At 36.4% G+C, this 15,256-nt stretch overlaps 1 protein-coding gene across 3 annotated transcripts in view; it reads right to left on the bottom strand.

Moving 5' to 3' along the window:
• drn (doctor no) overlaps nt 1-4,690 on the bottom strand; it is a 34,044-nt gene extending 29,354 nt beyond the window's left edge. Inside the window, exons 1-2 of one of the 3 annotated variants that reach the window (XM_069847348.1) lie at nt 4,538-4,690; nt 3,415-3,568 (exon numbers count right to left, since the gene is read on the bottom strand). The gene's annotated coding sequence lies outside the window, so the exon portion shown is untranslated. Of the gene's footprint in view, nt 1-3,414; nt 3,569-3,651; nt 3,755-4,107 lie in introns of those variants that run through there. The other 2 variants (XM_069847350.1, XM_069847351.1) reach the window with 2 other exon arrangements.
• Nucleotides 4,691-15,256: the final 10,566 nt, after the last annotated feature.

Raw genomic sequence — 15,256 nt, 5'->3', positions numbered from 1 at the left:
CAATTTCCACTACTCCATACTATAAATCCTACGCATTTGCAAGATATTTTAACAATTTTCTCTAGTGCCAGGGACATAAGTAACCTTCATATCCAAAAAAAAAAAAAAAAAATTACTCGTCAATAGCAGATTTTATTCTGAATGCAATCAAAATTTAGATTTCTCAATGTTTCGAAAGACACTCACCAGAATCGAAATTCACTCAAGTCACATTTGTAGGTTATGTAATTATTCATACTGCATTATATAACGCAAATATTCACTGCATCAATATCACTGTTTTCTGAATTGTAAACGAGATAAGTGAAAAGCACACAAACACCATTTCGTAGCACTTTGTAAAATGACACTACTTATAACTGCCACAATCATTTTTCACTTGTAGTGTTCCAGACATGCACAATTTAGTGAAGAGAATGTAGTTTCTGATTGGTTAGGGCTCTTGAGTCTACCTATGAAGGAGTGATTCAAACGATGTAAAAATTTATACAGATAATAACCCTTATTCATATAGCAATGAGCTATAGGTTGAAACCAGTGAGTGCATTATTTCCAGAGTTCGAGGCTTGTAAAGATAAAGTAATCTGTATGGATATGATGGAGTTGTTACAAAATGTCAAAATTTATATAAACAATGACTCTTGCCCATATAGTAATAAAGTCACTGTTTGAACCCAGCAAGGGAATTATTGCCAGAGTTCAATTCTTGTAAAATTGTAAGTAATCAGGATTTGGTGTAGGGCGTGTGGATAAAGGAGTTAAAAATTAGTATTACTGACTGCAATAAATTTTTTACTACACTGGAAGGAGGTAATATTGTAATTCAAATGTATTACAATGGAAAAATGAAAGAAGTTACCAGGATTACTTTAACTATTGTCACTTAAGTATTATTCTTCACAACACTTCATTATGATTTACAGAATTTATTGCAGTCAATAATGAAAATTCTTAACTCCTTTACACAGCTAGATCCATGAGCTCAACAATTAAACCCTAATTAAATATAATTTTATAAGGCTCGAACTCAGAAAATAATGTCCTCACTGCAGCCAAACTCTGGCGGGTTACTATATGGGCAAGGGTCATTATCCTATAATACATTTTTATACTTTTATAAATAGGTAGGTCTATTCCTTCACAGCTAAACCAAACAGCCCAACACCAACCCAGTTTCTTTTGCTCTAATACTATAAAACTTATAATCAAATTCGCCATAAAATTAACTTTACATAGTCGGCTCCCTATGAACCTTCCATCTCAAAAGATTTCAAGTTACAGGATATTGACAAATCAATTTTGACAGAATTCTAGTGCAGTGTTGAAACAATCACAAGAAGAATTACCAAAGAAAACAAAATAGCAGATAATCGTATGGTAAACATTTACAGAAATGTATTAAAAACTTTATTCCTAGAGATCGCAACATGAGAAAGTTACAAAATAGTCCACTTACTCATGAGTAGCTTGTTCAGCCCGTTAAAAATTATAATTGCATTGTTTGTGTAAAATTACTAGGTACAAAGGCAAACAATGAAGCACATCTTAATGACATCATGGTTAAAATACTACGATCTGTGCTAAAGAATATAAAAAAGCGACTTTAAATTATTTTCCAAAATATTATTAATAATGAAGGTATTAAAAAAAAAAAAAAAAAAAAAAGGTAAAGGTATCCCCGTAATATGCCATAAAGGCACTTGGGGGGGCATGGAGGTAGAGCCCCATGCTTTCCATGACCTCGGCACTAGAATGAGGTGGTGTGGTCAGCACCACGCTCTGACTGCCTTTTAAGACCGGGAAAGACCCGGTACTCAATTTTATAGGAGGCTGAGTGAACCCCGGGGCCGTTCTGAAAGTTTGGCAACGAGAAAAAAATCCTGTCACCACCTGGGATCGAACCCCAGACCTTCCAGTCCGTAGCCAGCTGCTCTACCAACTGAGCTACCCGACCGCCCATATAGAAATATGTAAGGTATACAAATTTCAGTGATGGATAGGAGATGCCTACCTTTCACATATATCGTTTTTCCGCCAACTTAACCTCACTAGATGTTATACTTGTTGTCTTGTATTGAACTGATTTTAATGTTTTTTTTTTTATTATTATTTTTTTTATTTTTATGAAGCACCCACAGAGGTTTGGGAGCAACAGCATATAAGCGGTGGGTGTGAGTAGCGAGTCCCCCAAACAAAATTACATTCCGAATTAGGTAGAGATATGACTAATACATTACTTTATTAGACAGACTATGGGATTAAAGTTGGATTGATTCCCGGCTAAGTCAAAGGTATCACCTGAACTTCCGGTGTGCTAGTTTCGCCTACCCTTATCCTATATATAATATTTATTTCTATTTCTACTATATATTATAACATCAGTTATGACGTGTCATCTCACATAAAACCACCCGTTCATACACTTATCCACAACAGCTGGGATTTAGTACATCGTATCTACGAAATTACAGATTAAATAAAGGTGCCAAATGATTCTCTCAGAGGAATTTTGAATTGAACCGAATTTAACGGAGGGGGGCACTATGGCCCAGCACTGCGACCTGTTAAGATCTATTGCCACTAAGGTTCCCTGTATGTCCAGTTTCAAGCAGGCAACCCCACTCGTCCCTAGGCTAGCACCCTCCATGTGTCGCCAGCTGGCGTTTGAGGAATGCTATGGAATGATAATGAAATGGAGAAATGGTGACGGAATGATGTAAATGCCTAATTTGGGGAAAAACAGGAGAACCCCGAAAAAAAAACCCCAACTTGCGACATCCGCCACAAGTGTCACTATGGATTTTTTTCATTGACCTGACCGGGAATCGAACCCGGGCCGCCTGCGTGAGTCAAAGTCTTACCATTCAGCCATTGCAGAGGGTGTCCTCAGAGGAAAATTATACCCATTACATTTCTGAAGCTATGCAACATTGCTAACTCATTATCTATGTAATTCTCCCGATTAACTGTACCACTGCCACGAGAGGTCTGCTAGGAATTAGGGGCCCACTATGTCGACGAATAATATACTTAAACATATGGTAACACGTAACGCCCTCGACCTCTCGCCAAAGTGGAAGTCCAAGAATGTTAGGGAAAAAAATTGTGCCTCCTTAATTCGGATAACTACCTTCCCGAATTGTCCTTATACCTGAAACTTTTAGAGATGAAAATCCTAAATATTTAAACAATTTCTACAACAATAATTTAGGCCTAATGGTTTTTCCTTTGTCAAAAAGAACAGTAATATTTTCTCTATCACTATTACTGTACATTGCATTGAATGCAATTGTGTAATTTTAACAAAATGCTCTTAGTGTGTTCATGAAACAAAGCTTGCAACTAGGCTATTCTACTTTTTTTCTATATTTCTCTTGAATCTTGTGAGTAGCAAGTAATATAAAATTATCTTACCATGCCCTGGTGAAGTATAAGAAACCAGCTGACAGATGAATTGAAGGGAACTTCAAATGGAACAAAGACGAGCTGATGTAACTTCACGAGCTGTCTGAGGAGTAAGCACAGCATCCATAACCACACTACTTCAAAATACTATTTCCAGTATCATCTGAAACAATACAATACTCTCAAAACATATTTGCACTCTATTTATTAAGCAGCCTTTCTAAATTCCAATTAAAAGTTACGCACTCGTCCAATTTTGAACACGCAACCTACGTGTTATCTCCAACAGTTAAAACTGCAATGTCGTAATTGCAACATTTTAACTTGCACCATTGTATTTGTTACCTAGAGGAAAAGTACGTATTACTTAGGTCTGCTCTTCTAGTCCACTATTCCACATATTAAACTCACAAAGTAACCAAATGAAATATAGATGTTCATTATGTTATCCACTAAACTGCGCATTAAATATTATTTGCTCCAACATAGTTCAAAATGTATTTTCAGCTGCAGATCTGGCTACAAATACACCCACAGACGAACCAATCAAGATCGCTATGCTTCAAGAAAATGGCGACTTTCATGTCGCTGCCTTTCCAAATCAAGGAAGTACTCCTTATAATCAATACCGTATTCTAAAGTTGTATTGTTTAAACAAACCATTAATATCAAATCTTACAATATACACAAAATAAAACTCACCACTGACGCTTATTGCATATTAAAATATGTTCATTCAACTACTGATGACAAGGCATTCCTTCACAATAAGACAGGACTGATCATGTGACTAGACTTCTCTATTCTGATTGGCTCGCATTGCCAGCTGTTTCTATCAGACTTCGTAGAAGAACCATATATTTTGTACACGACACTTGGACTTTACGTTTTACATATAAAATCTGAAAATGTATTTAGATACCAGACGGAACGGAAAAGAATATTCATATAAAGCACTCTAGCGTATATGTTGAATATATCTCAATGAACTATTGCATTAATCTTCCGGGTTTTTAAAACGCATGTTCAACATACAACCACACACAAAATATAATTTTTTCTCGAAAGGAATTTCACCAGACTAAATATTATTTTACACAACCACGTCTGCAGTTATATGCTGTAAACATACCTGTCCTTCGATCTTTCCCAGTAACTTGTCCTTTCTATACAACAGATAAGCACATAAAACAATTTCCAACAGCATTCTAATGTTTCATGATGGTACAGACTGTTTAGTAGATTCAACAGTTGCAACCACAGAACACCAAGATTGTAACCATACATACACAGTTGTCAAGACCAGGTAAAGAATACAGAATGAAGAGAAATAGTACAAACAGGTTTAGAGAGCGCTAGAGTAGGATTGGCATAGTGGTATTTGTATGTGGGTACGCACCGTTGCTTACGAGATTATATACGAGGAAACCACTTTAGACCCGTATTTCAAGCGCTATGCGCCAGCTTGTTTATAATCTCGTAAGCAACGGTACGCACACAGTTAAGCCCAGTTCCCACGGTACTTGTTACCCCCTCGCATATGTGGTACCTAAGAGGCCACGTCGGTATTTTCCCCTTCAAAATTTTCTAGAGCTCCTTCAGTGGAGTAGCGTAACCCGGAGTGAGACAAGTGGCCAACAGGCTTGGAGCTCACACATTGTTTCTTTCTACCCCGAACTCTTTGCGAGGACGGGTTTTGCGTACCTTTAAAATTTTTCCTCCCATTTTTCCTCTTTCCCGTGTGCGGTATTTTGCAATAGTGTACAATTGAATATCTCCCTGGAAAAAGGATGTAACCGACAAAAGTGTAATTCATGTGTCAGAAGAAAAGAAAATAATTTCAAGGCGATATTTCATTAGGACTATATTTAATACCAGAACCATTTGGCTAAAAAGAGGATTCAAGTTTATTTCGCCATGGAACGTAATAATTTGTTATAAATAAATGCTTTAAAATTATCTTTTCCACCTACATAACTTCAATAATATGATGTTATTGTACACCCTTTTTCCGGGGAAGTCTTCAATTATGCTCTTTTATGTCCTCCAGGCAAAATACGGCCAACCCGAGAGTTTTGCAGAATTTTGGATGCCAGTTTTAATGTTGTAGGTATTAATATTAGGTTTTAACTGGGTTTCAAATGGAATTATAGTGTGCAAATCTGGCTTTCAGGCATAGCTCCCTGTGAAGCAGGAAGGAATTATAGTGTTTTTTTTTCCGTATTTAAGTCCATTATTTGCGAACCATTTATTTGGTTTATCATTTGTTCCCGAAATAGGCCTACTTTCTTTTTTTTTTTTTTTTTGTAAGATATAGCTCACTGTCTTCTTCTCTACGTAGTAAGGACGTAAGGAACAGAAATAAAGAACATTACATAATTTTGTTCATTAATAAAGCACTCAAAAGCATATAAGGCGATGGTCTAGTATATTGTTTTTAATGAAGATGAGCAGGAAATTGAAGTTGTAGGTACTAAGCACAGTCTAGTATATACAGTCGCGAAGCCCAATACGTAGTAAATATGAAACATTAGGTAGTTGCTCACCACTAGGATCGCTAATATCGCGTCATTACAGGCAATGCAAAATAGTACCGTCACAGTCTATTGTTTCTAGCACCCTCAAAACTCAAGCTTCGTGACTGTATATAGTAGACTACTACGCTGGGCAACAGGCGTCTTGTGTCGTAGTTGTTCAGTGTGTGTGTGTGTGTATGTATGTATGTATGTATGTATGTATATATATATATATATATATATATATATATATATATATATATATATATATGTGTGTGTGTGTGTGTGTGTATTTTCGAAGTGCCGTGAACACAAAGAAGCTACGCTCAGTGGGATACCATTTGTCTGGTTTCATATTTATTACTCACTGTTCCATCGGTTCCTTATTTTTCAAAGTGAACCTGAAAAAAACAAAAACTGTACATACTGTAGGCCGGGCTTTGTTACACATTTACGCTTGCAACAAAATGCTGCTAATTAGCAAAATATGCCTTAACTTCATAAAATTTAGCTGAATTATGATACATTCTCTGTATTTTTTCTTCTGCTCCTGCAGCACACATAGGAAACTTTTTTGATCTCTCTGCATGCAACACATGGAAAGAAGAGGAAATTATACAACGGAGGGCGCTTATTGAATGGCTGCCGTATTTCGTAGAGGCACCACCCAGAGCGCTCTAGAAGCCAAGCACGCCACTCTATACTCTTTGGAATAAACTGAAAATTGGTTTGTACATACATCTTATATCATAATCATAGATGAAGTATAGTATAGTATACTCTCGGGACTCAGGAGGTTAAACCAGATCGTACAAGTGTCAAGGAAATCATAGGTCCGACCAGTATGCTACATGCTACGAAGAAACTTCGTGGTCTTGGATTAGTTCAAGCTAAATGGAAAGCCCATGTATAGCACTAATTACATTGCTAGCCGTCTTCTCACAATAAATGATTAACACCTCCTTTCATTATTGTGGAAAACTCGAGAGTGAAAAACAAGGTCTTCACAGCTTAAATATTATACACTATAGTGGTGAAAAACTTTATCTGGCAGGATGACGCTTAGTCCACACCTGTGGAGTAACGGTTAGCACGTCTGGCCGCGAAACCAGGTGGCCCGGGTTCGATTCCCGGTCGGGGCAAGTTACCTGGTTGAGGTTTTTTCCGGAGTTTTCCCTCAACCCAATATGAGCCAATGCTGGGTAACTTTCGGTGCTGGACCCCGGACTCATTTCACCGGCATTATCACCTTCATCTCATTCAGACGCTAAATAACCTAAGCTGTTGATAAAGCGTCGTAAAATAACCTACTGAAATAAAAAAAAATAAAGGATGACGCTTAAAAGATGAATTGCGGCGATCATTTGAACAGTGGCGTCGTCTCCCACAAAAAAGGAAAAGTAGTGGTAATGTACACAGAAGATCCTCAATCTAACTCTTGGATCAGTGACAGAAAAGCATTAAGTTATCATTCTCGGAGTGAACTACTGCCATCAAGATGTCCACTAATGTATCAGCAATACTATCTGTTCCTGGTCGTTCCTTGAAAGACCAACTATCTGCTATCCAGGATGCCAGTAAATCGAAACCCTTAGTCATGTGTTGGGTTACTGCCCGAAAGGGATATTACCAGTACTGCAGTATACACGTCACCATAGTGTTTGAAGTGTCACTGCAACCAGTCTTTGTGAGGCACAGCAGGAAGTGCATGAAAAGGTTCATTGCTTAGCAGAGGATGGATCAACAAGAAGAACTGACATTGTGGCAATCGATCGACACAATCGCGTTTTATTTTAAATAATACAATATGCTTGGAAAAAGATCAGAAACACGCCATTTCAAGTCAATGACAAATAGAAGTTCATCTACAGCAGCATTGTCAGACAGAGACTAAACGGAGTGGAGCTCTCCACTATGACTCCTTGCATGCTCCACAGACATAACAAAGTTCAGTTGCTGCCTGCAGTAGTAAGCATGGTTGCATCTAAGCAGGAGTGCTGGAAGACTCGAGCTCAAGTTCTAGTTCCTTCTTTGACCCAAGCTAGGAGAACGTGTTTTTGTGCACAAAAGTGAGGAATAATGTCCAGTATCTAATTTGTGTACAGTTTCTGTCAATGAAAAGATTCAATGTGAAGCGTCATATTGAGAGAGTAAGCATCAAAATGATTACAAAAATATAGAAGGTGAGGATCGTGCTGATCCGATAAAGCATATAAAATTGGAAAAAGTGATGAAGTTGAATGCAATGTATTTTAATCATTCAGTTGTAAAATGTAGTTTTCAGTTGTCTGAGTTATTGGTAGCGCACTGTCGACCTTTCAGTGATGGTGAATTTCTCAAAGAGGATATAACAATAGCAGCAAAAAATTTGTGTCCGAATGAAATGAAAAAGTGAGTCTTTCACGTAACACAATAACAATTCTTGCACAAGAAATTGCATCTGATATAGAATGTCAACTTTTGAAACATACAAAATGTTCAATGTTTCTCTTTAGCTTCTGATTAGAGTTGCAACATACTGTAAGTGATACATCACAGTGTTATTGTTGTATATTAGAGGAATGGATAAAGACTTTTTGTCTCCTTTTTAATATAGCACTGGAGAAAGTCATGAGGGATTCGCGTATTAATACTAGGGGAACTATTTTCTATAAGTCGATTCAGGTGCTGGCTTATGCGGACGACTTAGATATCACAGGAAGAAGTCAGGCAGCAATGAAAGAGGCCTTTATTAAGCTGGAAAAGGCAGCAATAAAGATGAATTTACAAATTAATGAAGAAAAAATAAAGTATATGCCAGTCACGAGAGCTAATATAAATGGACCCCCTTACTTGGAAATAGGCTCTTTTAAATTTGAAACTGTCCATAGTTTTGTCTATCTTGGCTCTGAAATTAACAACAAAAATAATGTTAGTTCTGAAATAAAAAAAAACGATGCCAATAGATGCTTTTATGGTCTTAGAAGACATATGAAATCTCAAATTATATTTAGGAATACAAAAATTATTATGTATAAAATTCTTATAAGGTCTGTACTATCTTACGCATCTGAGACTTGGCCATTGTCAAAGTCAGATGCGACATTATTATGTACATCTGAAAGAAAGATACTTAGGCAAATCTTTGGACCAGTTAGAGAAAACGGAACATGGAGAAGAAGATATAATTTCGAATTGTACAGATTATATAATGAGCCGGACATTGTTAAATTTATAAAAATAAGAAGATTGGATTGGGCCGGGCATGTTGTAAGAATGCAAGATGATAGGGTTGCGAAGAGAGTTTTTAAATTTATTCCGATGGAAAGAAGGAAGGTTGGGAGACCAAGATTGAGATGGGAAGACTGTGTGATGGATGACATCAAGACTTTAGGTGTTAGAAATTGGAGAAGTTTGGCATTGGATAGGGAGGAATGGCAAAAACTTCTGAAGAAGGCCAGGGCCCATGAAGGGCTGTCGTGCCATTGATGATGATGATGATGATGATGGATAAAGACTTTTTCGTAATGGAAAAATTCTTGGATCTGATATTAAACGATATCACAACAGGACAGGATATTTTTACCTCCATACAAGAAACTATAAATTCAAAAAGACTATCATGGGGAAATTTGATATCAGTTAATACAGATAGTGCTCCTGCACTAGTTGGGGTTTGTTGGCAGATGGAAAATTAAATTTAAGTTCATGGACATCGCCATGTCCACACCAATCCAATACCTTATTCACAGGAAAACATTGTGTGCAAAAACGTAAAATTAACCAATTTAATGGAAATCATTATGAAAATAACCAATTTCATAAGAACAAACGCTTAATTTCTAGCGTTCTTAGAATTGCATCATACAGATATTCCATATTACTGTGAAGTTCACTGGTTGAGCCGCAGCAGAGTGCTCTCGAGGTTTTTGGAACTACGACAATACATTGTCTCATTTCTGAAAAAACAAAAATAAATGCGCTCTTCAAATCGAAGACCCGAAATGAGTAGCAGACCTTGCTTTCCTAGCTGGTCTTGTCGAGGACTTGAACAACTTGAATCTATGTCTTCAGGGTAAAATGCAGTTGCATTTCGAATGAAAATCTCCATCTGGATTGATCAACTGAAGGAAGGAAATACCCTGCATTTCTGCAGACTAAGATCTGTCACTACAAAAGAAATTCTTTTCACTGGAGAATATATTACAGTATTATCTGATTTTCTTCAGAAATTTAGCAGACAATTTGCAAACTTAGGCAGCCTTGACACTGAATTAGCTGTATTCGAAACTCCACTCTCAGTAGATATCAAAACTGTGTGCAACACTGCAAACTCATTGAACTTAAAAGTCATCGTTGCCTTTGTGAAATACTGAAGACAAATGCTATTGATATGGTGCAATTCTACAAAGACCTTGATGAAACATAATTTCGGCAGTTACGTAAGAACGCTTCTAAACTTATTTCTATATTTGGTAGCACTTATGTATGCGAGCAGAGGTTTTCGGTGTTGAAATAGTTGAAAAATAAGAATAGAGAAAGGCTTTCTGACATCAATCTGAAAAACAGCCTTCGAATTTGTTTGGCAAATAGCATCTCAGCCAAATAAAAACATTAGTGGAAAATAAAAAATGTCAGGTTTCCAGCAGTAAGCGCACAATTATTGGATAGTGAATGAACATTGACAATTAAGAGAACAATATTTCAGTTTTTATATTAAAAATAGGATTTAAGAAGTTAATTTATTTTATTTCCTCATAACCAAATGTTTACTATTAGAACTTTGAATACTGTACTGGTTAAATATGTATTTTGTTTTTTATTGTTGTTGTTATTATTGTTATTATTATTATTATTATTATTATTATTATTATTATTATTATTATTATTATTATTATTATTATTGATATATGAGCATCTGAAAATTTATTTGCTTAACACTGCAGTTCTGTTTGACTCAGTTTTTTAAGCTTAGCTTTTACCCTTCCTTATGTAAGTTTATACTTTCATTACGAGAAAGATCTAAAAACATAAAACAAGTGAATGCCACATACAGCTGCATCTGATGTTCAAGATACACTGTTGAACAGACCCAAGCGGAGAATGTAAACAACAGAGCTCACGCTCCGACTGCACACAACATTGCAAGTGTAATCCTCCGAGTTAGCTCTGTAATAATGCGTCTCCTTCCAGACCAGCTGGACCGGGTTCGATTCCCTGCGGGGGTCAGAGATTTCGTGTAAAATTTCCATCTCGGGACTAGGGCAGTGTACAACTTCGAATCACTAAATTGTGTATTAATATGCCTCACATAGGCGGAGAGAGAACAGTTTCCTTGGGGGGGGGGGGGGGGGGGGCAAAACAAATCCATAGAATCCCCATATAACAAGGTTATGGGGGACATTATTTACTTTCTCCCCCCACTCCCATTATAGCTTGACCGTGGTACAGTATATCAGAATATGATCATTTGAAGGGCTCAGAGCCAAAGGCGACCAACCCACAATTTTGTATTGTTCATTATTAAGCCTTTTTTCAAAACTATACATTGTTGTTATAGATTCATGATATTTTTTTGTATTTATTCAATGTAGACCAATTAAAATAAATTGTGAAACCAATCATTTTTGTCAGGATCCTCTTAATATCAACTCTTATTTACTCATTTTGTAATTGTGGATTAGTCGCCTTTGGCTCTGAGCCCTTCATTTAATAAAGGTATTTTTGGGGGGCATATTTCTTATAGTGTTACATCCATATCTGCAATGTTTCCGACTGAGTTGTATAAGGCTTGAACTGTAGGTCTACTACAAATTATAATAGTATAGTATAGTATAGTATAGTATAGTATTTATTAGCTGTCGTTACAGCAAAAGCTAATGACATTGTCAAATTACACGTGTGAAATTATAGTGCAAAAATGAAAATTATTCTATTACAACACTAAACATAAAACAAAATGATCACAAATACTCCTTAGAGTTTCAATTGAGAGTCAAGATTATCAAAATTAGGCTAATATCTAGATGAAAATTGTAACACACTGATCACAGATATTGATTTGATTAACAATTTATGAGAATTTCCTAATATATTACAGAATAATAATACAATTCAGAGAAAGAAACCTAAAAAATATCAACAGCTTGCTTTTCTGATTCAAAATATTCTTGTACAGAATAGAATGGGTTTCTAAGAAGCCACGTTTTCACTTTGACTTTGAATATGTCAAGTGACACTTCCTGTGCTTCCTGTGGAAACATGTTGAACATTCTACAGCCCAACATGTTAGGACTACTTTTAACTTTGGATAGTCTGCAAAATGGTATGTCCAGTTTTTCTTTATTCCGAGTATTATACTCATGTTTATCCATCCTACTGGTGAAGCCATAAAGATTTTTCTTGATGTAAAGAAGGAGTTCCAGAATATATTCATTAACAACTGTTAAGATGGACTCCTGTATGAACAGTGGTTTACAATGTGCTTTGCTTGGTTCTTGTGTGATAATTCTTATTGCTTTCTTCTGAATGAGCAGGATTTCAATAAGTTTATTGCTGTTTCCCCACACCAGGATTCCATACTTCAATATGCTATGAAAAAAAGCAAAATAAACACTTCTTAGGTACTGCCCGGGTATTTTATCTCTAATTCCTCTTAAGAGATACAGGACTCTGGACAGTCTCCGAGAGATGTATTCAATGTGGCAATCCCAGGTTAGTTTTGTATCAAGATGGATACCAAGTAACTTTACTGCCTTTTCTTCAGACCCTTCTTCTTTTTTCAATGACAAAATTAATTTTTGAGTCTTCTCCTCGTTTAAAATTAACTTATTTGCTCTGAACCATTCTGCTGCTTCCAAAACTGTATTTGAGGTTAGCTGACGCAGTTCTGCTGCACTAGTCGAACATGTTATAAAAGAAGTGTCATCTGCATATAATGTTGATTTGGCCATAGTGTTATAACTTAAATCATTTACAATAATTAGGAATAAGAAAGGTCCTAAGATGGAACCCTGTGGGACACCATAACTTAAAACAATCTCCCTCTTTTTCTCTCTCAAACACAAACACATGTATACATCAATAACACTACGTAACAGTGCTAACAGAAACTTTTTTATTTGAAGCTTGCCTTCCTGAAGATATCATATGAAATGTAAATTCTAATTATTTTACTTAATCTCTCATCTTTAAGTTTACACATTGTACTGGGAACACTTTTATTTTTTCTGCATTGTTCTGCAGTATATGTTATTCATATTTCTCCAAGTGGCGGCCTGAACATCTGCAGACTTCTAACACATGAGTACAGGCTGTTACAAAAGAAACATTACAGTGCTTCCATTCCTCAAATGAGGTATAGAAATTCTTATACATTCAGAAATTTAAAATAAATATTATAGACCAGACACATGATCTGAAGACAATAATTCATTAAGCATAGAAACTTAATCATAAACAAAAGCAAGACAAATCTTTTGAATTCAATATTTTCTAACGTTGATAGGAAAAAAAAAAGTTCAGACAAATCCCATCCTCCCTCCCCCGTAACTCCGCCTATGATGCCTAGGTTAAATCTCAAATCTCTCCACAGTGCATATGAAGAGAAGGCATATTATGTCACTGTTGAATGAGATTCGTCTGTCAGACAGGGAAGTTAAGCCTGGTGGCCCCCTTGGTGCTATTCCACAGGAGTAGGCTACATGCCGGCACCAGGTTTCCTCTTCTTCACCATCATCCTCAACCATTCCATACACTACACTTATACAAATACACTCACCTTAATCCACACTTACGATGTAACCAGTGGCGGCTCGTGGGTATTGAATTAAGGGGGGCTGCATACAAAACTAAACCAAGCAACTTACTTTATTTAAACATTAGTTCCATGCGCCTTATCTTGTAAGTTGTGTTTAAATAAGACAGGCTCATGTTAGTAGATTTACTGACATTTAAAAGAATCCTGCGGAAAAATTCTGGCACACTGGCGATGCTGATATAACCCCTGCTGTTGCGAGTGTCGTTAAATAAACCATAATTTAATTTTTTATATGCAGATTTGAACCTTAGAAATATCTAACTGGCGATGTTGTAGTTGGTTGTATAATATATATATATATATATATATATATATATATATATATATATACATGATACATCAATAAAGGAAAAAATAATTGAGCCAGAAATTGAATTCAGGATATTCAAGAGTATGCACCAGGGTGCTTGCCTCATTTATTGTGATGTTAGATGTTTCAGATTCCATTATGGTTTGAAAACATTCTAGCTATGGCTCCTTTTTCTCATGAACAACATTTACTGTTCTTATTTTAAAACTCCATCTGATGGAATTGTTTTTGAAACACATTAATCTAATCTAATACAGACTGTGTGGAGATCGAGAGAAGAAAGCAGGGATACTGGATAATTCAGTAAAAAATATGCGAGCCTTTGTATTTTGTTTAGCGGCTCTTTCCATTATGAGATTCAACTGATGGGCACTTAATTTCACATTTCTCCTGAATTGTTAAGGTACTGAACTGAATAGACTGTAAATATTGTATAGAATTAAAGATTGTTGCACTTGTTATACTCACAACATTAAGGAAAATGTATTTAAAACTGCGCGCTACTGACAAGCTGCTGCAAATTTTGCAGCACCTGGAAACTCTGGATTCATAGGCAAGGGGCAGCAGGGAGGAGGGGTAAAACTAAAGCGCAAAGCATCCGAGACGAGACTGGCAGCTCCAGGGGAGGAAGTGGCTTCATCCTATAGTCCTTGTCTCTGGTTTCGCTCTGGCAGCACCAGGGGAGGAAGTGACTTCACTAACGATTGCGTGCATGTCATTGAGAGCGAAATTTAAAAAAAAATTCGAGCCGCTAAATAGAGACTGTATAATAAATGTTTGTCACAACATAAATCGAGACAAGAGCCACAAATGTCTGGGGGTGCTGCAGCTCCGCAGCCCCTCTTCGAAAGCCGCCCCTGGATGTAACTCTCCACAGATACACATAATGCACAGTGTGCCCCCCCAACGTGGTGTGTAACTTGAAAATGGGTCACAGTCCTGTCATCTCTTCAAAAAAATAAAAATACACAGAGCTACCGTATTAATCCAAAGTTATAGGGTTAAGTTGGGACACAATATAAAAAGATTTTATGAACTTAAAGACTGTATTGAAAAAAGAGTTGTATGACAAGTCCTGGATAACTGAGTTTTTTTGGTTGACATCACACAGCACCTCAATTCATTAAATTTGCTACTTCAGGGAAAGAACCAAATTGTCACACAGCTCTATGAACATATTCGAACCTTTCAAAGCAAGCTTAGGCTGTGGGAAAATCAGATCTGTTC

Source organism: Periplaneta americana, chromosome 15 (assembly GCF_040183065.1).
Source record: "Periplaneta americana isolate PAMFEO1 chromosome 15, P.americana_PAMFEO1_priV1, whole genome shotgun sequence".
Taxonomy (NCBI): Eukaryota; Metazoa; Arthropoda; class Insecta; order Blattodea; family Blattidae; genus Periplaneta; species Periplaneta americana.
The sequence above is the reverse complement of the archived record's forward strand: the minus strand, read 5'-3'. Positions and strand labels throughout refer to the sequence as shown.